Raw genomic sequence first — 24,688 nt, forward strand, 5'->3', positions numbered from 1 at the left:
ATTAATTTTGAGCTTGAGTGCAGTCCACTCCCTCATCCTCTCTCTCTCCAAAACATGATTCACCTGAGTATGTATGAGGTACAAAGACGGGGTGTTTCTGTCACTTGATTTGCCTGGAAATGGCACTGAGTCATCAACTACCCAGTGCCATACAATGCCATGATGTCCTACATTGAAGTGCCTTCTGTATGGCCACATCACTCAGAACAGCAGCGGTAGCCAGACAGGGAGAGGATGGTTTGTCTGAAATAAATGACCTGAGGACTGCTGGTCTCAGCAAACTGCTCCTATAAACAGCAGGAGCAAGGGAACTCTGAAAACATAAGAATTTCTTGTTAAGCAAGCTGCCCCAATAAGGATAATAAACAATAATAAAACTTTTTGAAGGCATGCAAAATGGATGGTTGCATTTAAAAAAAACCTAATATTTTTAATATTAAATCTAATATTTTTCCAAGCCAGATGGTTTCTTAGCCATCATATTTTCCAAATTTTCCCACAGCTGTTCTCAATTGTCTTTTTTAAACATAGATCTTGTGTTTAAAATGGTCTAATGCTAAACTTACCAAAGCCAGTGTGGAATTCCTATGTTGACTTCGGTGACTTTTGTGTCATGTTGGAAGTATGGAAGGCAGTTGCTTTCTCCTCATAGTCTTCGTCATAAGTTCTGTAAAATATATCCTGAGATGGTAAACGGAAGTTTTTCTGGGAAAGCCAGTGCAAATGTAGTAAGTGACCAGCATATATAGGTTGAAGGGGGATTAAAATATTTGTTTAAGTAATCTGTAGCAGAAATCGTTCTTGGTTTAATTTATGTTCCTGCTAGGAGGTGTGGACTCCTTACCAAGAGCTGAAGGCTGTTCTGACAGTGGCACACTGGATCATTCTCCAAAGAACAAGATCACACAATACATTCACAGCTACAAACAACACCACTGCTGTAGTTCAGTGATTAGCACTTTCACTTTTTCACAACAATGTGTCAACCAGTAATGTAGAAGTAATGATTTACTAGCAGTTCTATTACTACATTTACCTCAGGTCTAAGATTTATGTGTATTTTTTTGCTCATGTTTTTTGCAGGAGATGGCACCCCAATAGGCATTGTTTTCTGTTAGCAAGCACATACACCAATTTCTTTGGAGGGGTTTTCTCTATGCTGGTAGAACAAGTAAATTATGCTCTGTGCTGATTTATTTGCAAGATAATGCACAGAGTTGCTGAGAAGAGATTCCATGTCAATGAGGTTGTTGTTTTTGCAGTTAAATACCAGAATTTACCTTTTTCTATGCACAGGTTGGTAAACAGGGCCGTGATTTCATTGCGGGTGCCATTTTCATTGCAGATAGCCAGTTACTGAGTTAGTCCTGAAAGGTGAAGAAGTTGCAAGCAATTCAATTCTTTCTTTACCTCCCTAACTTGATATATTCTGTATTAAACTCACTGTCATCCCAAATGAGGACCATGTCATCAGGGAAAGAGGTTTACCTGCTTAGCTTGACATGTCCTAAAATTATATGAAGGATTTAGGTAACCTGTAAGTTACTGAAGTAAGGAAGCAAGGGCATTCCTGTCTCTGATATATCCTTTACCTCTCCTTCCTGCCTCACTGGCTGAGCTATGCCATGATAGTTGAAGAAGGGAGCCATTCATGCAAGATAAGGCACTGAACAAATTCTAAGTCCCCTAGTCTGGAGAGAGTTTAGGGCTGAATTTGAATCTGATCTTTACAGTCACTTTCAAATGTATGACTATTTTCACTGTAAGATACAATAAGGTGTGGGTCCCCATGTCCTTCTTCATTGGTTTGGGCATAGGTGCTAATGCGAGTTCCTCTTGCCTCCTCCAGTAAATCTGTCCCCTCCTTACCTTCTCTCACTTTTGGCATTATGGCAGAAGAGTTTTATTACCACAGGCCTGGGCCCTAGGGTACATCACCGTGTCCTGCAGCCGTAGGGAGGAGGAGGACAGAAGATCCAGCAGGCAGGAATTGTGCAGCAAGATTGATTTATTTGATTATTTTACAAACTCTTTTATAGACTTTTTTCTTCATAGTCTAATTGGACAAAGGATCAGCCACCCCTTCGGGGTGATTGGCTAAAATCCTAAAACATCCATTGTCAAAATATTTTTCTACTATACCATAAACAAGACTCCTCAAGGCTGCAGGTGTTTGGTTGTTTACATAACTGCTACCTCTTCTGTGAGAGAGAAAAGTCTCTCACAGACTTAGAAAATAGCAAGAAAATCCTTGCTAGCAGCATTTTTGTATCGACAGAGTTAAGCCTGTTATGGCAGGTCTTGCCAGGCAATGTCTGAAGGAATTTCACCCACTGTAGATACCATAAAATTAAGGGACAACTGCAATTTTATGGGGAAAAGAAAACAAGAATCATGAGTGGTTAGAATGAAATCCATGCCTGCCCTGCACCAGTGCAGTATGACTCCCAACAGTAGGTTTTATATATGTGAAAATCAAAAGGAGTTCTGCTTGCAGAAGAAATATGGGAAAAAGGGAAGAAATAGCTAATTGCTCTGTGGATAAACAAATTAATAGTGCAAAATGCAATTGGCAATAAAGTCCTTCCATTCAAGATATTCTCATTTTATTTTGAGCCCAGTGAGCATCTGGTGAGGTTTTAAAGCACTGCACATTTACTCATTTGACAGGGGTGAATGACACAGAAGTCAGCATCTTGTGATAAACAGGAAAGGAAAAGAAAAGAAGAACACACGTTATTCTGATGTCATCTCCCATTGTTATTGTTGTTGTTCCTCCAAATAATGGAATTCTGGAAGCAAGACCATAAATCTCAAAGCTCAGCATTGTCTCATTTGGAGATCAAGGTCCTTGTTGCTGATTGATTCATGCATTTTTCATTTGGCTAGCTAATATCCTTAAAATGGAACAGACACTTAGGCAGTGAAACCAGAGCTATTCTCCCCTCCCCTCAGAGGATTTACTCTGTAAGTTAAGAAATTTCTCAATGATTTTGGTGGAAAATATAATTTGTAGAAAACAATGACTATTATTTGCCTGAAAAGTCTAACATTAATTTTCTTGGCAATGAGCCTGTTGCTGTGTGCATTGAGAGCACTCAGCTTTTAAGGTTGGATAGTGATACCTTTTTCAACTTGCATAATACCTAATTCTTTGAATTATCCCATTGGAATGAAGTATTAAGACATCACTTGACACAGATAACAGTATCAAAATCTAACCCTTAATGAAATTTGTAGAAGCTGAGTGTGCTCTAAATCCATATTTTTATGGATATGTTCTACCTTCATTTGTAATCTTTAGACAGATGCATGGTCATGACACTGATGTAGCTGCCTGTATTTCACTACAACTTTGATAATTTTAAAGCTGTCTGAGATTGTACAGAGTACAATCAGAGAAAATTGCATTTTCTTCTAAGTTTTAAGTGTTAATTTTTATATAAACAGGATGAAGAATATATTTTTTAAAACAGCTATTCAGGGATCACAGAACTCACAATGACATAGGATGAAGAGAGGGCACAGACAGCTTTGCTCTAAGGAGTTATTTGTTTTCTCTTCAGACCCTTAGGTAAATTCCAGTTTCAGGCTTATGATATGAATCTCAGTGCCTCAATGAGTGTTGATGTCTTTCCTCTTTGATCCTGCTTTAGTTCTGGCCACAGTTCCCTCAAAAACTCACCTTCCTGATAAATATCAGGATTTCTCAACATTCCTTTGCAGTGGAATTACAGTTATCACAAGTAATAATTTTTCTTCCTGCTTTAAATTCAAAAGTGTATGTTGAACCTGTACTACCTCCTAAAAAATAGACAAAAAGATATTAGGATTGCTACTTAGCACAAGCAAAATCTAAGAGGATTGTTCAGTATCAGGATCAAAATGGCAACTCCAATATCTCCATCCATTTGATAGCAACTGCTTGATGGAAGATATGACTGTATCCAAAGTAGCTCTTTGCCACTCATGGTTCTGTTAGATTCCCTCTAAAAGCTGCTTACAATCATAAAATTCCATGTCTTGTGGCACATTGAGTTATTTTCCCTCAGCATACAGAGCATTGGGATTCCCAAAGGACCAATACTCGCCCTTCCTGAACTGGGGTTTGGGCTCAGGATGACTCCAGAGTGGTCAAAGGGAGGTGAGGACAGAAGTGATAATGCACTTCTGGTAACCCTTGGAAAGAAACTCGTGGGTGACTCCCTTTCCATGGAAGAAGGGACATTGCCTAAATGCCTTCTAAATGCCTGCTTTCCTGGACATAATGGGCTCCTGGGAACTGGGCATTGGCAGCTGAGATGTACTCTTGTTCAGTCTGGAAAAAACAGAGCAGCAGTGAGGAAAAAAGAGATAGAGCAGCAGTGAGGAAAACAGCTGAAAGAACTTTCCATCAGAGTTAATTGAGTCATCAAAAGAGAAATCTGACAAGACAAAGAAAGGAACAGTGGGAGGCCTGAATAGTGTGAAGAGGGGATAATAAGTTAGAAGGAACTGTGTGAAATGCTGAAACCTTGTGACTCTTCCAACTGGTGGCAAACATCCCACCAAAAAAAATGAAAAAATATGATTCTGGACTAGAGAAATAACTCATAGTTCCAGGTTATATCTGTAATTAAAGGAAAAGGAACGTGACATTTGAGCTGCGAATCAAATGTATACAAAGAGTATATTGAACATTCTGTATTATCATTCCAGGCATTCACTGGGCTCAGAGCTTTGCTAGTTGAGGTAGATCCATCTCCACATGCTGAGAGAAAAACAGTCATGGGACAGAGAAAATTTTCACAGCTGAGCAGAGTTCTTACCGCAGTGTTTTCTGAGGGTTTTCTGAGCAGAAAGAAGGACAAGAGGATCTGACCTTTTTCCTGCTGGACAGCAAAGGTTGTTTCCTGCACTGTCAGAACATCGCACCTGATGTTGCCTTTGTGTTGGTGTTTTGAGAAAGATTGTTATTCTAGTGGATACTGGAAAATAGATTAAATTCTTCTGGAAGCTGTGGACATTTTCTGTAAAAATGAAGTGCTAGAGAAGAGTTTTGGGTTTCTTTTTATTTTTCTTTTTTCTTTTTACTTCGCTCCTCCCTGAATTTCCTTCCAGGTAATTCTCTGAACTACATGAATAACTTCTCGTGTCATTTGTTGATCCTTTCTTTATCCTGAGGAGAAATTGGGGGGTTTCCAGGCCCCAGTTCCATGAATCATTTAAGCACACATTTAAATGCTTCTCCATTCAGGCACAGAATTGAAACACCTGCTTTAATCCTGCAAGTGCATGTTTAAGTTTACAGCAAATAAGCTGGATAGGCGAATAAGGACCTCTGGACTGGGTCTGAACCCTGTGGAAATCCTGTGGAAAAACTCACACTGGCACAAGTAAACCCCTCAGATTACAGCCTCCCTTGCTGAGTTTTGCAATAAATGGTCCAGCATCATGGGGTATTTTTGTCGGAAGCTAAGAGGGGGAGAGGGTAGGATGACAGGGAACTGTGTTGTGGGTGTCAGGCCCTGTTGGCCTCCAATACCTGTATTCACTCCTCCATGCTGCAGCCCTTGAGAGAAATCCTGCAATAACAAATACACCTGTGCAAACACCCTTGGTTTTGTGTTTTCTTGGGGTTACTGTAACAATAGCAATGTAGCATAAAAGAAAATACCAAGCTAAGCTCCGTGGGAACCTGCTCTGCCTGGTTTCAGTGAGGTGAACATTAATGCTAGTGATATCTTTGGGCTTTGGGTGAAGTTTTATTAATGCACCATGGGCATTTGGGAACATGAAGAATTAGCTGCTGCAATTAATAAGATGTAAGATACTACAAATTGGTCTTTGAACCTACTTTTCTTGGTTTCTAATTTTGATTTTATAAATCTTATTCAGCAATGTTCTTATGTCCTCTACTCCTGGAACTGTAGATCCTTCTGGAGCTTCTCTAACCCATGCTTTAGACTTTCTGGTCCATCCAAAGGGACTTTAATGCAGTGCAACAGGTATTTCTAGGTGATCTCCAGCCCCATCTCCACATTGCCTATTTCCCCTGTATTCCTTCCATATAGGTTTCCAGCAGGGAATTTCCTGTAACTTCCTGATATCATCTAGAATTTGCACTGATGAATTTCAACATTCATATTCTCATCCATCTTCTTCATTGGTTTGAGCATAGATGAAGTACTCCCTGTCTGGAGAATTCCATAGGAGGACCAGGGCAGAAGGGTTTTTTCTTACTTCACTTTAGCAGCCTATAAATATCAAGGAGCAATTCCTTTGGGGGCAGTGTTTTCTGTGCTTGGTGGCAATTCAGACAGTTGGGACAGAACTGGCAAAGCCTTTGACATACTCTTTTTTTTCTGCATAGGTTCCAATCCATTTTCAGGCTCAGATAATTCCAAACCACCTGGAATGGGATTCAAACCAGGGCCAAAAAATCTAAATTATCCAGCTCAGTCAAACACGTTCAGTGAAATATGAGGGTTGAACTATGTGAGAAAGATTTCTTTGTGGATAGTTAAGACTGGAAAAGACAGACCAATATGAAGAAAAAATTTAGGCAAAAAATACAAGGCCAGATGATGCTACTCGAATGTATTTTAATTCTAATAAAAAGTTTCCTTAACTGCTTTTTAATCAAATGGTCCTGTAACCTGCTTGCTTTAATCAGAAGCCTTCCAGTCTTCCTATAAAGGTTGGAAATCTGAGTAACAACTTGATGTGTGGCCCCAAGTGAGAAAAGTATATATTTTTTCAAAGAACCCCAAAGAAGACTTAAACCCAGCACTGCCTCTTGGTGTGTGCTGACCTGTCTGCTTCCAGGGTTTGGTGGTTCACTCAAAACTTCAGCTGCAGGACATTGATTTCATTCTGCTTTCCTGAAAGCCTCTGGGGCTCAGTGCAAAGACAGATTACTCCAAGTTTAGCTGTGAGACTTTGCTTCAACCTGCTAGCAAATGGACAGCAATTTTCCACATGCCTTTTCAACACTCACATGGCTTCAGGTTCCTTGATGAGGGGATGAGTTGTTCATCAAGAAGTGCACAAAGAATTAGAATTTGCTACCTCACCCTTATTTCTGCTAGTGAGGCCAGGTTTGAGGTAGTAGTCAGCAAATAACTGTAAGGCCAGGATGGAGTCAGTAGTCAGCAAATAACTGTAAGGCCAGGATGGAGTCAGTAGTCAGCAAATAACTTGCAGGATGTTTTTCTGGGATCCTGCTCACATTTACTGCCTGGAGCACTAAAACCACAGTGAAAACTAAACTACTCTTATATCCAGCAGCTGATACAAAGTCCTGATATGAAACTTGCTCCTTACATTTGATGGTGATTCTGAGAACTGTTGGCAGATCTATTTGAGGTTGTGAAGAGGATCAATATTGAGTTGAACACATTCCATTTCCCTTGTGGCTGTGGCCATACTAAAATCTAAACCTATGCCACAGTGATATAAGCACTGCTCTATGGGGATTACTGTGATGCTATTTTGCCACTTGAGGCGATTCTTAAACCTGTACAGTGAGAGTTTTGGGACAGAGCTTTACATTTTGGTTCTGTTGTTGTTTTGTCCATTCTTAGCAGTGGCTTGTTGGCAGATCCAGTGACATACTGGCTATTTGTATGTGGCAAAACAAGAGGTGTCAGCGAGAGCTTCCCAGCACTGATGCTTTGGGCATATTTCATTTATTAGTGGGAAAGTACCAGCCCTGCTGTCTTCCCCTGGCCCGGGCCGCCTGATGCACCCGTGTCCTGTAGGCAGTGCCCCCTTCCCCAGCTGGCCTGGTCTCGGCATCCCGGCAGTTTCCCTCATTCCAGGACGGTTTTAGGAAGGGATCACGCCAACAGAAAGCAGCTGGAAGGCGGCTGCAGGCGAACACGGCTCTGCTCTGGATGGCGATGCCGTGGGTGATGAGATGGCTCGGATGCCCCGAGGTCGCAGCGCAAGTTGGGCGCAGGCAATCCCAAATTCACGCTCTGCTGCGAGGCTCGGGACTGCGTTTTATTATCGCTTGCTGACATCTGCTGGCAGCGCCACGAACTAGTTCGGAGGGACACGAGCGTGTCATTAGGAGCGAGCTCCTTGCTCCGAAGCGTGTAAGCAGCTTCTCACACCGTCTTGGGAGAGCCGAGAAATGGGGGGATTGCAGGCTGATTGTGGCGCTCCTTGGCCGTGCTGGGTCCACTTAACGCTATCTCTTTCTTGTGTTTGCATAGGGAAACTGTAGCGGGCTGCCCTACTTTGTAAGGGGTCCGTGCTCTCACATGGTGCCTTTGGCCAGTGCATCCATCCATCAGCAGCTCCTTGCCTGCAACCATTTCACTCAAGATAACAGGAGTATAAATAACATGCTCAAGGCCAAAGGGTGAGTTAATTGCAGAATTGTTCTTTGGCCATGTGCCTTTAAGGGCCTTCATAAGCACCAGCAAATGAAGGCTGGAGTGATCCTTGGCTGTTGCAGGAGTTGTTATAGTTGTCCCCGTTGTCTGGATGGGTCAACTGAAATGAAGAATTGCAAATCATAGAACCATAGAATGGCTTGAGTTGGAAGGGACCTTAAAGACCATCTAATTCCAGCTCCCCTGCCATGGGCAGGGACACTTTCCACTAGACCAGGTTGCTCAGAGTTCTATCCAACCTGGCCTTGAACACTCCCAAGGATGGGGCATGCACAACGGACTCTAAGCTGCATTAGGAGAAAGGGCCAGGTGTAGGATTCCTACACAGGGGTTCAGGTCATTTTTGAGCAGATCTCTCTGGTGTTTCCGATTAGGGCTGCCTCAAAGTATTTACCTGGAAATGCTTAAAGCAGTTACTTGTCCTTAACATGCCACTTAGGAACAAAGCTGTTTGTGGCCTAAGGGAATAGGAGTGAGCAGGCATTACTTTTAATGTGCACCTCATGTCTGAGTCCTCAGGGCAGTATGTAGCACTGTAGGCTTTTGCTGAGCCCTGGAAATCACATGGACACTGCTGGCAGAGTGGTTTGGCCTTCCACTATTTTGGCATAAATGCCATTTTGGGTGGCTCATGTTCTAGAGTGGCCTGGAATTAAGAGCTGCATTAAAAAAAAAAAAAAAAGGAAAATGAAAAGCAAAACTGTCTCAGCTGGGGGGAAATAAAATATGCAGGAGAAAAATATTCATCGGGAATCCAGGGCCCCTTTTACCTTACTGTGCTCTTTTTCACTGAGCTGGAAGAAAATCAAATTAATCACCTTGATGTACATTAATACACAGATGGTAATTGTGTCATTTACTGTATTTTAAATGCTGGAACTGATTAGCTTTTATCAATCCTCTGAGCACTCTAAGAGGACGAGGCACCTAGTAAACAAAGACAAAGTATTCTTCTCTGATAGAAGTGATGAAAGGAGAGACTATTTAAAAGGGATAGGAGGGTACTTTTTACTTTACAATGCAAAATGAGCAGTTAGCTTGCTGGCCATGAAAGCCTGTAAAAGCAACTCGAGTTGACTAGCTGTCTAAAATCCTCCTATACTTTAGCTCACGTATGGGTACTGGGAATTATTTCATTCTTAATGTGTTGATGTGCCGCTAAAAATAGCTCTGTCCTATTCAGAGTTTACACACTGCCAAGTAAAGAGAAGTCAGCATTGCAAATCACCAAAGGAAAAATCCAAAGGTCTGCACCAAAGAGAGGTGTGGCCAAAATATTCCCTGAATAGCAGACAGTGTGGATTGATATATAAGCACTTCTAGCCATTCCTATCAGAAATGATGCACTGTGTGGGATTCACTGATCCAAGCCAAATGACAAACACAAAGAAGTCACATGAGTTGAGCAAAGGAAGCTTTCAGTGTTCTCAGAGCTCTGGGAGTCATCTTTTCGGCAGGCGTGTCTGAATTACATTCCCAGAAAGAATACACTAAAGCAGGAGCTCTCAACAGCTTCTGATTTGTAACCCTTGAAAATGTTTCTGCTGAATGTTTAGGTGCTTGCAAAAGAAAATACAACTATTTGCAGTATACTTTTCTTAGGCATTCCTTAGAAATAACTGACAGATCTCCTAGGGTTTTTAGCTCATGCTAGAAACCCTTGCACTAAAGCCCAAGTATCAGTAAAAAGAATTAAAATAATTCTTATGTGCAGAGCATACAGATGATACAGACTTGAAATTCCTGATTTCATGAAGAAATGTTGTAGGAATGTGTTCAGAACACTATCTTAAATGCTTAAATAAATATGAAATCAAGGAGAAGAATTGATTAATAATTAAGGGAAGGAATATGCTTCCTTTTGACACTTAGCAAGGAGATGGCACACATGTTTTGGACCAGGTAGATATGTGGACAGCTTATGCACATGGCAGGAAGAAGTCATAGCACCGTATGCCACAGCTGGGCTCTCTGAAAGACAGTAATCCTAGAAATCCTTTGGGCCTGGGGTGGTTGTGCCAAGTGGGCTGACTTAGAGCTGCCCTTGCATGCCAAATTTTAAGGATTGTCTCCCAACTGACAGAGAATTGAGACAAGGAAGATATTGTGGCTAACACCATGCAGACCTTTTGGCAGTGATGGTGAAGAGATGCAGGCTTCTTGGTTTCTGCTAAAATTCTGGCTATTCAGTCTTCTACTAGCACAAGCCATGAACGGGTGAAATGCCAAGTACTAATCCAGAATTTTAAGATATAATTCAGGGATTTCTGTATCAAATAGCCACTGCCTAATGTGAATGGCAGTTTTATTGGGTTCCAAAACAATTGCACAATTGTGTGTTTTATTTTCCACATCAGATAACTACATTGTTTGCAAAACCACCACTATAACGCAAAATGGGGACTTCACTTTCGCTAAAATAATCTGGAACTACACGATTGAAACTCCCAAAACAACTTTACCCTGCCATGTTACAGCTATATACCTGCTGCTAGACTTGCAAATGACCCATTTCCAGTAGGGTAGAACACAGAGTGGAAATGATGCAGATTCTCACATCTGCAATGTTTTGTATCACAGTCAGCAATGATGATGTTGGGTCTGTTTCCCCATTCACTTCTGTTTCTCAGTAGAATTTGCTTTAAAAGTCAAAGTTCAGTGAAAAGTAGAAATAAATGGATGAGAGACTGCTGAGGGAAGTTGACTCATTGTCTCTGTTACAGAAATGATTTGTCATGGGTTTTTTGCCTTGGTTGGTCTTTTTTTTCAGGCAACTAACTCTCTGGATAACACAGGAAAAAGCTTCCATTGCAAGAATGACACAGTTGCTCATTACTTTAAATGTGCAGAGGACACATGCAGAAAGCCCACTTCTAGACCTGCTATCCATTTAAAATACATTATCCTTTCTTCTACTACAGCTACATCCTCTCAGTATCTTTCTCAGTCACTTCCCATAATTCAGACTCGAATGCTTTCCAAGCGTGTTTCTCACAGCTCAGTGTCACAGTAACCCTCTCTCAGGCGGTGTTCTGGCTGCGATGAGGAACCCCACAGGCAAATCAAGAGTTAATGGGCCCCCCCCCCCCCCAGACCAGCCAGGGGCCCTACAGCTGCTCGGAGCTGCCAAGCAATTAGGCTTGTCAACATCCCTCAAATAAACTCCGGCAGTATTATCAAACCCCATTGTTACCTGATCCCCCAGAGGCTGGGGAGGCTGTTCTACCAGGACTGCAAACTGCAAAGAGCCATGTCTGTTTTCTCTTTTTTTAATTCTGAATGACCCATCCTTTACTGAGTGGAACTGAGTCTCAAGAAAGACGTATCTTTTGGGAAAGGATTAAACCTCTAGTGTAATACAAGTCTGGTGGGAAATCATGGTATGTTTTACCCAGGAACCACATTCAGCACCTCCTTGTGGTTTTGCCTCAAAGCAACAGCCTGCTTCAGTGGGCTACCTTAAAAATAATGGGATGCAAGCTGCCATCTTAAGGAGAAAAACGTTGCCAGAAAAGAGTATTTATTGTTCCATCCAGGGTTGCTACCTTGGAAATACAAAACCCAAGTCGCTTCAGACACAAGCCTGCTGTGCAGGCACAGATCAGTCTATGTGTGGGCCAAACTGGGCAGTGCGATTGGAAAGCAGGCAGATAACAGCCCTACCTGAAGCCAAGGATGTGTTTGGAGGACTGAGTTCCAGGTTCAGTAGTGTCACAATAAGCCCATGTATTTACAGAGACATGCAAAGATGGCAAACCCACAGTTTTTCCTTGAATATATAATTTTTAGCTTTCATTTTTGTTCAGAGATGGCAACAATTTGATCTGACTTAAGCAACACGGTTTTGTCCACCTGAATCTACAGTCCAACTGAAACAGTTGCCCTAAACTGACTTTATGATCACCCCAGTTATTTTGCATTTTAAAGTCTGTTGCTCTGGGGACGACAGCAAGTAGCACCAGTGGGACAGGGAGGTGGGACTACCATGCCAGCACAGTTTTGTTGGAATGGATAAAGGGCAGCAGTGTAGCAAGGACTTAGGAAAAGGCACAGCAGTACCAGACTTCCCTCAGAGACAGACAGGACCCAGGGACAAAGACTGGCAAGCCTTGTGGCTGGATGAGTGCCAGGCATCTCTTCCAGGAAGGAACTTCAATTTTGAGCATTTAAGGTGAAATATTTTGGTTTTTAGTAAAGCATAGTATGTTTTACTTAGAATGCCTTGGGTTTGGTGCCATTTTTAAGAGCAAGTAACTATAAATTCTTTCTACAAGGCTGAACAATTGCACACACAAACTGACATCCACACAAAAAAAGCTTTTCAGCATCTGGAGTTTCTTTTCATTCAAAATCCGGAATTGCAATGTAAATCTTCATTTGAGTTGAAAAGCATAAGGTTTTACTGGCCACAGGCAAAATATAAATTGAGATGAAAAAATGCTAGGCACAGAGGAAAGATGATCTTGCAAGATGGAAAATACTCAGGACACGAAACTCTTCTCTCTCTCAAAGTGCATATAATGCCCTATGCATTCAGGTGGATAAGCTTTACATTAGCATGAGCACTGCTACCCCTTTTACAGGGATATGGAGAGGCTGACCCTTTGATACAGAAGCCACGATTTATTCACTTTCATTGTACCACAATGACTCTCAGTGTTCAAATATGCTTTTTTCCACATATGAGAAATGATATTGTATCAAGGCCAATGCTGAACTGCAAACTGATTTCCCTTCCCTACCCAAACCAGTTTGTGTTATTTGTAAATCTAACAATAACAAAGATTCAAAGGTCTATTACTCAGCGTCTCTTGATTTCCCTGTTTTATTTTGTGCCCCTTATCAATACTCTTCAGAGCTCAGGGCTGAAGCAACATAATGGGAGCCTGGAGACATTGTCTGCATCTCAACTAGGGTCTTGGCATTTGGTAACAGCACCAGGTTGTCTTTTTTTTCTTTTCAGAGCAAAACAGCTGGTGAGTATTTGAGTGTGTGCTGGTGGCAGAGAACTTGCAGTAGAACTGGCTGTGACTCCTGCTGCAGAAGCAGTTTCAAGACACTAGCACTGAGCAGAGAGGCATGACAGATAAACAAGACAAAATGCAAAATATGCTTCTTTTCTGTTGATCAGGAGTTACAAATTTTTCAAAAGGTTCCGGGTTTTTTCAGATGCTTTCTTCCACATTATGTACATCTCTTACATGACTGAACAAAGTCTTGCCCTTAACATGTAACCTTCTTTCATTTAAGTTTTCTGAAACACCTTGCTATTATAATGATAGACGTGATAATTCATCATTATTTAATGATGAATTCACTGACATGTCAATAATGTTTATCTGATTACTTTGGATGGTGAAGAGGGACTATAAGAGCTTGAGGGAAAAGCCCTGTTTGTTTCTAATGCCTCAAGAGGTATCATTTCTGAAAGAAGGACTCTCTGTAGAAAAGATTTTTCTACTGGGCTTGGCAGATACATATCTGTAAATGTGCACATCAAACACACATTAATACATTATTCACTCAGTCACTCAGATGAACTGACACATTTATTTAATGCTAAAAGATGTTATAGTCCAGATCGACAGTACCAGTATTAATGGGAGACTGAAAACATTGAATATTTGCTTTTCTTACTGTACTTTGTACCCTCCTCTAAAGTATTAACTATTGGCTTTATTATTCACAAACCTTATTCATGCATTACACAACAAACTGTTCATGCTGCAGCAGGTAGATAAATAAATGCAGATTCTTACTTTAAAAAGGTAAAATTTAGGCAGAACTCTTTTACTCTGAAATGCATGGGCATGCACACCCACATGCAAACCCTAAATATTTACATTTCTAAAGATGCCACCAGTAGGCTTTATAAATAGCAGGGGAAGACCAGCCTGAAAAAAAATCAATTCCAGTCTGTCTGATACCAAGCACAATAATCTAAAAGAACTCTTGAGTAAAAAAAAAAAAAAAAAAAAGATTTGATTATACCAAATGACAGTTTTGCCTGTTTGCTATTAATATGCTTTTTAAAAAGAAATTTAATTATGCACATTGTCTAGAGCTGTACTGGGATATTATTTTAAATAGTGTGAATGTGGAAAAGCTCAGCAAAGGAGAGTGCAGTGGCTCCAGATGAATGTTAACATTATCAACTGCCCAGTCAAGTCCGAACAACTCCCCAGCACTGATCATTCCAAAGCAATTCTGGGATGCATAAATTTCTCAGTAACAGACAACATATTCCAAAGTATGAGCAAAATTACCTGCCCACACATTCTTCAAAGTGCACGGTGAACTTTCATAAATCTCCTGTTGCTTTTCCTCAGCTCTTTTTTTCTTGGCTGGTAAGAGTCACAGAGGATTTTTTTTCCTTTCAACATTTCAGTATTTGATATTACACCAAGGCAGGGTGCTGCCTGCACATTGGGTTAGTTTATGCAATACACTATAAAGTACAAAAATGACATGACAGAAAGGAAAAGAAGAGTTTTCTAATGTCTAACCTGAAAAAGAAAATGTGAGCAGCAAATACGACCGCAATTTTTATTAGGCAATTAAGCTGATTGCTTTTGTGAAGTGGCCACAAACTTGAGTTACCTGCAGTCAGTTGGTGAGTACAGGGATTTGGATCCCCACACATCTCAAGTGCAACAGATCCATACACCTCAGGTTTGATAGTTCCCGTGGTTCAGCTTAAAAAACCCTCACATGGTAAACAACTGTTCTGTCTCAATCATTTATCCCTCAAACACCATTGTCAAGGGGCAGCAAAGTATTGCTGAGGAAAGGTCTATGTAAGAATATTGCCAGATGGATTTGTGCAGAAATGGATAATTAAGTAATGATCAATTAAAATACAATCTGTAAATCTAGTAACAGGAAAAATAAATTGGTAAGATAGATCTTAATTAGTTTTCCATTTGAAATTGTTCTCTCCTAATAAAAAACTAGTATATTTTAATCTCAAATCATAGTTTACTCTTCATCTTTTCATCTCTGTTGAAAGCTGTATGTCAATTGACATGCAACCACATATACATTCATATAACTACTTACTGAATAACACTGCAAAAAAAAAAGGGACTTAGTTTCTGCACAAAAAGCTATAGGTATGTCTGCTCTTCAAAAAGGTAAATCTGCAGCAGGAAGATATTGCTAATATAGAAGAAAATGAGACTTCAACTATCCTCAGCAAACATCACTGGTAAAGCTTCATTAGTATGTATTTTCACATAATTCAATTAGTCAAAATACATACAAATGCTGGCAGTGCTGTTCCCTGCTCAGGGAGCGTCAGTGAAGCTTTAAACAGATCTGAAACAAAATTGCATAAATGGCATGTAAAGCCCTGTGCATACAAAGATACCTTCAGGGTTCTAATAAATTCATGAAACTTTTTAAAGTATGATTTCCTAGCAGGCAATCACTTTTAATTAACAGGATCACCTACAGCAACACATGTCCTTCAAAAACTTACATTATTTTTTCTTTTTGAATTTCAAAGTTTCTGTAGTAAAAGTTGAATAGCTGAGTAGCTTAACCTCAAAAGGATTGCAGGCTTTTATGACAGTTATAAACCACTGTGGTGCCTTCTTTATAAGAAGAAAAGATTCTTAACACAACAGAGAAAGAAGGAAATCTCTTTTTAGTCATAGCTAGAAGCAAGCATTTCCTCCAAAGGTCAGAAAACTTTTCCTCAGTTAAAGAATATTTTTAAGGACATTGCAGGCTACTTGTACAAGTAATCTCTGTTAATTTGCTCTATGAATTACACATATAATTTCCAATATTTATTATTTTATATATTTTGGCATTTTCTTTTATTTCTCTGAGCTCTCAGTATACAGTTTTGGTAAACACAGGGATGAATTGGTGAAACTGGCCTCCATAGTGAGCTTTACATGACAGAGAGCAATAGGAAGCTCATCTCTACATTAAACAAAAAGTCATCCTAGTTTACTGAGCACATCTTCTAGGGCTGTGTGTTTGAGGTGGTGCTTGCCACTTGCTTACAAGCACATTGCCATGTTCCAAAGCCAGGTAATCTTCTTCCCTGCAGATCTGAAGTCACAAAATAGTCCATATTTTGAGTTTTAAAGAAAATAAGAGGGAAAATGTAGAAAAAGTGTTAACAGATTTTAAAGGGACAATCCCCTCTCCAGCCCTCGATTACATGAATCAAATCATTGATATTGTTGCCTGAGAAACTTGAGCAGGATCGGCATAAATTAATTTAGGAAGAAGGACTATCAGGGTATGTTGTGCCTGGTTTGTTCCAGGAGATTTTACAGGCTGTAATGGCCTGGATACAATGTATCCTCTAACAGTGGCCAGTGGTAAATATATTTTCTTTCATTTTTTGCAGATTCTTTTGAGGTGACCATGCATTAGAACGTGGGGAAGGTGGTAGAGGCTGAATTTATGTGTCTTAGCAGAACAGTCAGCCTCATGTTAGGGATATGCACGATGTCTTGCACCAAAGCATTGGCCCATTGTTCTCAGATGCATTTTCTGACTTGGAGAAGAACAGGTATGGTAAAACTCTGGGACTGGAGAGGGTTACAAGCACCCTTGGAGCATTTGAAAGTCCTACTCAAGAAATAGTTCTAAGGCACAGGTGGGCATCTGAGAGAACCAAAAGAGTCAAAAGCATGTTTATGGATCAAACAGCCTTTCTGGCTAAAAGGAGCATGGCACTTGCAGTGCCCCTGTATTTGATATGAACATGTAAGGACAAAGTCATGTGCCACAGAGAACTGGCCATGCTCTGAGTGACTGTGCCGTGTAGAGAGCAAGGTGCTCACAATGCTGAGCATCCTTCAGGTGAATGTGCACCCTGTGCTCACACATGGGGGTATTTCTGCCATGGTGTGAGTGCCCTGACCAGGGCAGGTTCAGCACATCCTCCTGACTCAGCACAGTGTCTTCTGCACCCTGCAGTGGGGCTTTTCAGCTCTTCATTGCTCCTCTGCAAATTCCCTGTCTTCCAGCAGCTACTCTCATCCCTAATTATTCCTAAAGCTCTCTTCCCACCAATGGCTATCCCATCTCTTGTCTGGGGTTAGGCTCATCCTGCTCTCACGCAGAAGCTTACAGGGGCTGCCATGCCCTGGCGACTTTGAGCAAGTCCCCCCTCTGTGTACTTAATTTCTACCTGTTCTCATCTCTTCTGTACCTTAGACTGCCTTTGGAGCAGTGGCTCATTCTTCTGTGGTTGTACAGCACCCAATACAGAGCTGCTTCTTCTTGGCAGAGGCCTCCCTCTAGTTTTCACAGAAGACCAAATGCAAGAGATTTACTGCTAAGAATAGTGTAACATTTCTCTGCGTGGGAAATGCTAATGATTTGTTGTTTGGAAAGGCACAGAAAGCTTAAGTCTGCAGTCATTACACACAGTTACTCTACTGACAATATTTCTAATCAGTTCAATAACTGAATTTTGCTTTTTTATTTTGAATGAATGAGGCCTTGTATGCATGTATGCTGTCTGCCTATGTGTACCTCACGAAGTGTCACCCATATCTGGTGTACAATGTGTGTGTGCAGTTGTGTGTTAGTGTTGACATGGATTACTGTATATTTTACTGTAGCCAGCAGCTGGATTGCAAAGGATAACCACTGGACAATTAAAAAGCCTTCAGAAGGACACAGCCACGGCACAATCATCAAGATTTGCCAAAATAAATTAACATCATGCAAAGTTAGGCAATGTTTAATTCATAGGTCATGCCTATATTTAGCCATTTTTTTATTTACAATATAATCCATTCATTGATTGAAGGTTAATGCTACGTTTTTCTCCTGGGCATTTGGTAGATCTGTCACAGGGTAGTGCAGTGCTTTCGATTTTAATTCACTAGTTGGACAGAATTTGCTATAAAAATATATATGCTTGTGGGTAGGTGTGCACATTCAAGCCAGTCTGATGTAAGCACAGTCAACAAAAACTGGGAGAATTCCCTAACCATTGTTGCTACACCCTGTGTCATTCATTTTTTCCAGGGAAAGGCCACAGGTGAAATACTAATATTGGTTTATGAATGAACAGTTTCTCTGCATTCATAAAGAGACTGTTGTTGATTTTGCAAAGGTGCACATAAAGGATAATGACTGAAGAGAAGTTAAATCACCACTCTGGGGGCACTCCATGAGATGGTGGAGGAAAGTCTCACAGGGTACCACAGAAAGAGATCCCTTGAAAAATATATGAAATGTAGGAAGAGGATTGCGGAACAGAAGGAAAAGCATCAAAATAGCAGTTTGATTGGAGACATTAAAAAGTGAATGTCCTGAGACCTTATCTGGGAAATGATGTTTGTTCTGGTGCTGATGAGATCAAAAGTAGAGCTGGCCTAATTGAATAGAGAATATGAATAGCCTAACCAGGTTGAACAGGGTAAATTAAACTGTTCTTCTGCAGAGAAACTGGACTAGATTTTGTAGAAATTTAATATACTTTTGACAGGGTCTTGAAGCAATGTGATTTGGAATTAGTGACAAGATTTTGAAGGAGGAATACTTTCATATAGATCACACTGTCTAGGGATACAACTGGTGCCAATCATTTTGACAGCTAAGCACAAGAGAGCCTGATTTTCAAAGGTGCTGAGCACACACACATATATCTTGTTCACTTCACAGGGAATTATTTTTTCTTGGTCCTCAACACTCAAATATTAGGCCCTTGGTTTCTGACCATTAAGGAAGTACAATGTTACTGTAAAGGAGGAAGGACAAATTATAAAATCTTATCTATGGAGAAAAACACTAGGTCTTCTTGGAAACAAGATGAGACCTTTTATACAGAAGAAAAAGCTCAACATTGTAGAGTTATCTTGGTAGCTGCACAGCTTAAAAATGCAGAAGAGGAAAGGCACATCTGTAAAGCTGGCAAAACAGTGTTGGTCTGACCATAAATCTGTATTTATACATAGTTTGCCAGCATTAGGGGAGGTCTTGGAAGCAAAGCCTTCACTGGCATATCAGACTTTTGACTCAGAGGACGTCTATACCCACGTGTTTTGGATGTCTAATTTCCATCTCTCTCCCATCTCTGTTGGCCACATCTTCTATCCTGTCTAATGTTACTGGTGCCCACCAGATTCCTAGCTTGGCTGTTCTTTGTGACCTTCCCTCAAGATATTGGAGAGCACCGTGTGGTGGGTGACATTCTTGCCAGACTTCATGAATCTTTCAGATAATGGTCATAGCAGCAAAGGGGATCTCCTGCACAACGTGATCCTCCATGATCACTCAATTTCCCTGAAAATAGCCTTCTTCAAGGATAAGCTTTCGCAAAGACAGAAGTGTGCAGAGCCCAGCAGGAGAGAGGAAAGGTTTGGAAGAAGCATATCTACTTCCAGGTCAGGCTAGAAAATCAAGTGAGGGTTTTTGGTCCACAAAAGTTTCTTCTGGTCTAGACCAGAAGAGTCAGAAAGCTAAGGAAAGGCTGGGAACAGTGTCTCTGAGTCTGAACTACGCTGGTCAGCTGGGCAATTTTATAGAAAAGGGTGGCTGGTACTTCCGGAGCAGACAAAGTAGTCATTTGGTTTCCTTGGACAGAAAGAATACTGGGAGGGCTGGAGACTGGCAATTGTGGCAGCTGGGCCAATGAGGACTGGGCGTCACCTTAACAGCAGTCAACACCTACCCAGTGAATCTGCGACTGCCAGTATCCACTGGAGATACGAGTGCTTCCTCTGCCTTTCGCAAAAGCGCACGGTAATACACTTATTTATTCACTCTTAGGCTTGCAAGCAGCATGACTTTAACTCTTCTGTGAGGGTTCAATAACTGGAGACACCAATGCCTGTAAGCACAAATTGGGTGGAGTTAAGTTCTTCTTTACTCTTGGTCTGAGAAGGCTCGAGGTGCTTCACCTCTGCTTGGCTTCTCTGCTGTTGAGAGGGAAAAGGATGTGTAGACTTCCATGGGAGCTATCACTCTCAAATCTTAGTTAGTTCTTATTTTCTTTTTGAGTCAAGAAAACAATACTGTCAAAGTTCTTCCTCCACAAACTGTGGACATTATCAACTACAGGTGCCTTATTGTCAGATGGCAGAAGGAGTCTCCACAGATTGCAGAAGAAATGAGTCAAACCCCAGATACACTTGTATTCCTATACAAACAATTACATAAAATTGCAAAATGGGTAAAATAAAAATAATAAAGCTCAAACTCACTTACAGCTGTTCATAATTGTAAACTGTTTTTAGAAACACTGTGAGCTACAGCCCAAGGACCTTTCTTTGTCCCAGAAAGACCAAGTGAAGGTACCCAATCAAGGGTAGCAAATACTGGGGGACTGCCTGGAAAAACTGAGGGATGTCTATGGCCTCTTCTAGCGGGTACTTGGAGAAGGCACAGGTAGAGTTGTATTCTACTCTTAGCTCTGCTATGTAAATTTATTAGGTCACTTCACCTCTATGCTTCTCTTTCCATTGCCACTTTCCATATCTATTTTTTATTTTTATTGCTAGTCCTTTGCAGGAGAGACCATCTATTACCTTGAGTTGGTACAGTAGCTAGGAGAACTGGGCCATAACCCCACTTGCAGCTTCCTCTCTTGCTAGAAACTTTCACGACAACAAATTTCTGAAGCTTGGAAAAAATCCAGTTTTTCTGACTCAGAGTGGAATTATCCTTAAAACTCAGAAAGGCAAAACAAGTTTTGGGTACTATTTTCATATTTTCAAATAAGTTTAAACTTAGATAAAAGTAGGCTTCCTTTACTCCTGTTGATTTTTGTGAAGCTGGAATACAGTGGGTCATATTTTTGCCAATTACACTGGTGCAATCCACATCCATTTCACCTCCACTGATTTTATGCTTTATGGCTTTATGTCTGCACATTGCAAGGCATCTATCCTTGAGTTTGGTAGTTAGACATAGGCAAAGCTGGAATTCCCTCTGCCTTGGAATTTAGGTCAGAGCCCCCCCATCATGAAACAGAGCCTCACCCAGTGTGTTTAAAGTGAATAGATGAAACAAATACTGCTGGGCCACATCATGGAACATACTCATTGCCTCTTGTGGACAGATTACTTGATCCCCTGTCATGGGTTATGTTATTTTGAAGCAGCTGCTGAGTTTTGGTTGGCCCCAGGTAGAGAACCTGAAGAAAAGTGGTTCTTTAAGGGAAAAGTAGTTCTCTTAGGCTTCACCTTATCCTTCTTTCAGATGGACTGCATATTACCTGCCTCAGAGCAGGGATAGAGCAGTTAGGAAAATAGATTTCAGTCTGATGGCTGGTGCAGGCGGAGGAAGGAAATAGCGGAACGAAGGTTGGAACCGTGTTCCCTTTTACAGATTACAACAGAAAGTAAAAAAGGTTCTGATAGCTGTAGAGTGGGATACATTTCTAATCAGGATTTAAATCCTGAATGAATGGAAGCTAAAAATTCATTACTCCTTCCCTACTAATTAACAGAGTGTTTTGCAGCACCCTCTAGAGAGCCCAGCCAGAACACTGTTGTGCTATGCATGCTTTGTACAGTTCTCTGCTATCTCAATTATCATTTTGTAGGGACAGGGGCTGTTTCATACTTTGACATCAAAGTGCTTGGAAACAGCTGAAATTAGTTGTTACCTCAGTAGGCCAGCTGGTTCTGAAGAGACTGGTGCTCAGTCTTAACTTGCAGTCATCTTGTTTTTCTGGTTCATCTGAAAGTTACTTTAATGTTTAATTTACTTGATCTAATACTCACAAGAAACAGAGAAATGGAAAAAATCTGGTAGAAGAGGACTAAGGAATTGAGGACAGGAGTGAGTCAGGAATGTTTGCAAGTAACAGGTGGCTGCTTCTTTAAAAATGCCTCACTGCAGAAGGGAGCAATACTAAGAAAAGTATTTCAATTTCTACTTGGTTTTATCTGGCTGAGAGCCTGGCCATTTAACTAGGTGTAGGCAAAAAAAGGCTGTGGCATGTGTGCAAGGATCAGCCACAATGTAGCTGAGCAGCAGTAGAGCTAGTGCATGAAATAAAGAACATTTAAATGAAAATAAAAGGATCTGCCTAGAGATCAAATGTGCCATTTGTACAGAACCTCATTCAAAATGGATACAAATGCATAAGTTCTTCAGAATTATAGGTGAATCAAAGGAAAATTACATCCAGAAAGATAAAGCAATCAACCAGCAGCCTTACCATGTGAGAGGCAGAGATGAAACTTTGAAGCTTCCCGTATGGCTTGCCAAAGAGCCAGATGTTGCAGGTGGAACAATGTCCTTTCTGGCTTAGCATCTGGTTCCTGTCGTTCTGATCCATAGAAAAAGGAGATGAGGAAGGATGTGGTAAAAATAATTTTATAACTTCATTTAAGAAAAGAGTGTTTTCTATTGCTCTTGTAATAAAATCACATTTGAAATGAGCATTTTTCTTCAGAAGTGGAGGCTATCACAGACAAGTTAATACAAGATCTTCACCTTTCACTGCAGTGTGCTTGTTTGGATCTTGAGCAACTAATTTCTGGGCCAATAAGAGGTTATATAGCCCCCCAAAGTAATATAACCCAGAAAAAATCATTGTTCTTCACATTTGAGGGGAAATACTGACTATTTGTTAATAACTATTTGAGAGCAAAGATTTAGGATTTATAGACCCTTGGTTTCATCCTTGACCCTGCCACTCATAGGCACTTTATGTACTCTAGGTTATCCTCAACTCTCTAAAGATATAATGCTAATCAGCTTTCTTAGACATGTGGATAAAATAATACCAAACTGTAAAAGGTCTCAATACATATATTTTTTTAAGGCGTGAAATGAGTTCAATTCCTGGCCTCCCACAATTCCTGCCTAGTCTTTACTGGGATTTCAGTCTTCCTTGAAGAAGACATGCCACCCAGACATATCAAAACAGAAAGCCAACGACATCAGTTGCTCTTCCTTCCTTCCTCTCTCATCCTCTCTCTTCCTCTCTGCACACAGTCCATCTCCAACAGGAAGAAAGATGCGGTTGCTACTGTACCAGGACACTATAAAATCTACTTTGAAGAACTGATTATAACGATTCTCCTTCAATTTACTCTCCTTATGGCAAAGCCTCATTGCTATTAATTAAGTTACTTTGGTTGTGTGCTGATTTGTATTGATTGGTTAATCTGTGTTTTTCTCTTACTTGAGTACTTTTCACCAACAACGCTGAGTTTGCAGCATGTGAGAAGGGTAATACTGCTGGGGGAAAAAAAAGACCTGTAGATTTAGGATGTAATGTCAGGTTCACCAAGAGGACATTGCTAAGCAGATCACAAGGCAAATGACAGGAAATATGAGTACAAATGAGTTGATCACTCTGCCAGAATCCAATTTTATGTGGCTGCTGGATCCTTGTGATAGTTTACCGTGAAGGACAGAAGGCACATTTCTTTTGGCTTTTTTTTTCATGGTGCACCATACATCAGAGCAACAGCAAAGTCTCAGTCCGAGGTCAGTTTTATTATTTTAATTCCAAAAATGTTTTGCGTTACTCCAGAAGTTGTAAAAAATAATAGTGCTCCAAACATGCCCCATGACCACCGGAAAGGGGCTCATGAAACCCCATATATGCAGCCCTGTAGGCAGTGTCACATAAAATATGATATGACATGGTAACATAACAGACACTGACAGGTTATCCAAGTGCTTCCAGCAAGAAGGCAAGTATCTTAGTACCACTGGCACATCATTATAGAAATTACCAGTGAGCTATTGTCTACTGTAGGATTCAGAAGGTGCCTCTGGGGAGAGGAGTGGGGCTTCTGAGAGGAGTCACAAACTCTCTGAGTTTGTGAGAGCAAATCCCACTGCAACTGGGCCATCAAACAGAGATTAGCAATCAATTAATGTGTAACAGTGAGAAAGCTGGTGGCTGGGAGAATCCACAGCAATGCTTGCACAAAACCTTGAAAGGATTTCCTCTTATTATTTCCACATCATGATCACCAAAATCAGACTGATGTTCTATGAGAAGGACTGCTTAATGTTTGTTATAATTTCTGAAAGCAATTATGGCTGTTTACATCTGACCTTCTGGCCTTCACAGTTAAAAACAGGTGATGTCCAAGGCTTCTGGCAGAGTCTGAGTGCTTTGATTATGTTCGTGCAATCAACTTCCTTGCTTTCTCCTGTGTCTCAAAGGCCAGAGTTTTCTGCTTTGCTTTTTCCACTAATAAAAATATTTGTGACCATATCCCTCTGTGTTAGTCCCCTAAATTATTCACGGACTTGGCCTCGGGTTGTGAGATAAGCCTGTCCAAAAATTTCACATCCAAATTTCTTCCTCCAAATTGGTGTAAGTATTTGTCTCTTAAGTGCAATCTTTT

This window comes from Corvus kubaryi, unplaced genomic scaffold (genome assembly GCF_017639235.1).
Source record: "Corvus kubaryi isolate FWS band 111438036 unplaced genomic scaffold, C.kubaryi_AGA036_p1.0 76, whole genome shotgun sequence".
In the NCBI taxonomy this organism is placed as follows: Eukaryota; Metazoa; Chordata; class Aves; order Passeriformes; family Corvidae; genus Corvus; species Corvus kubaryi.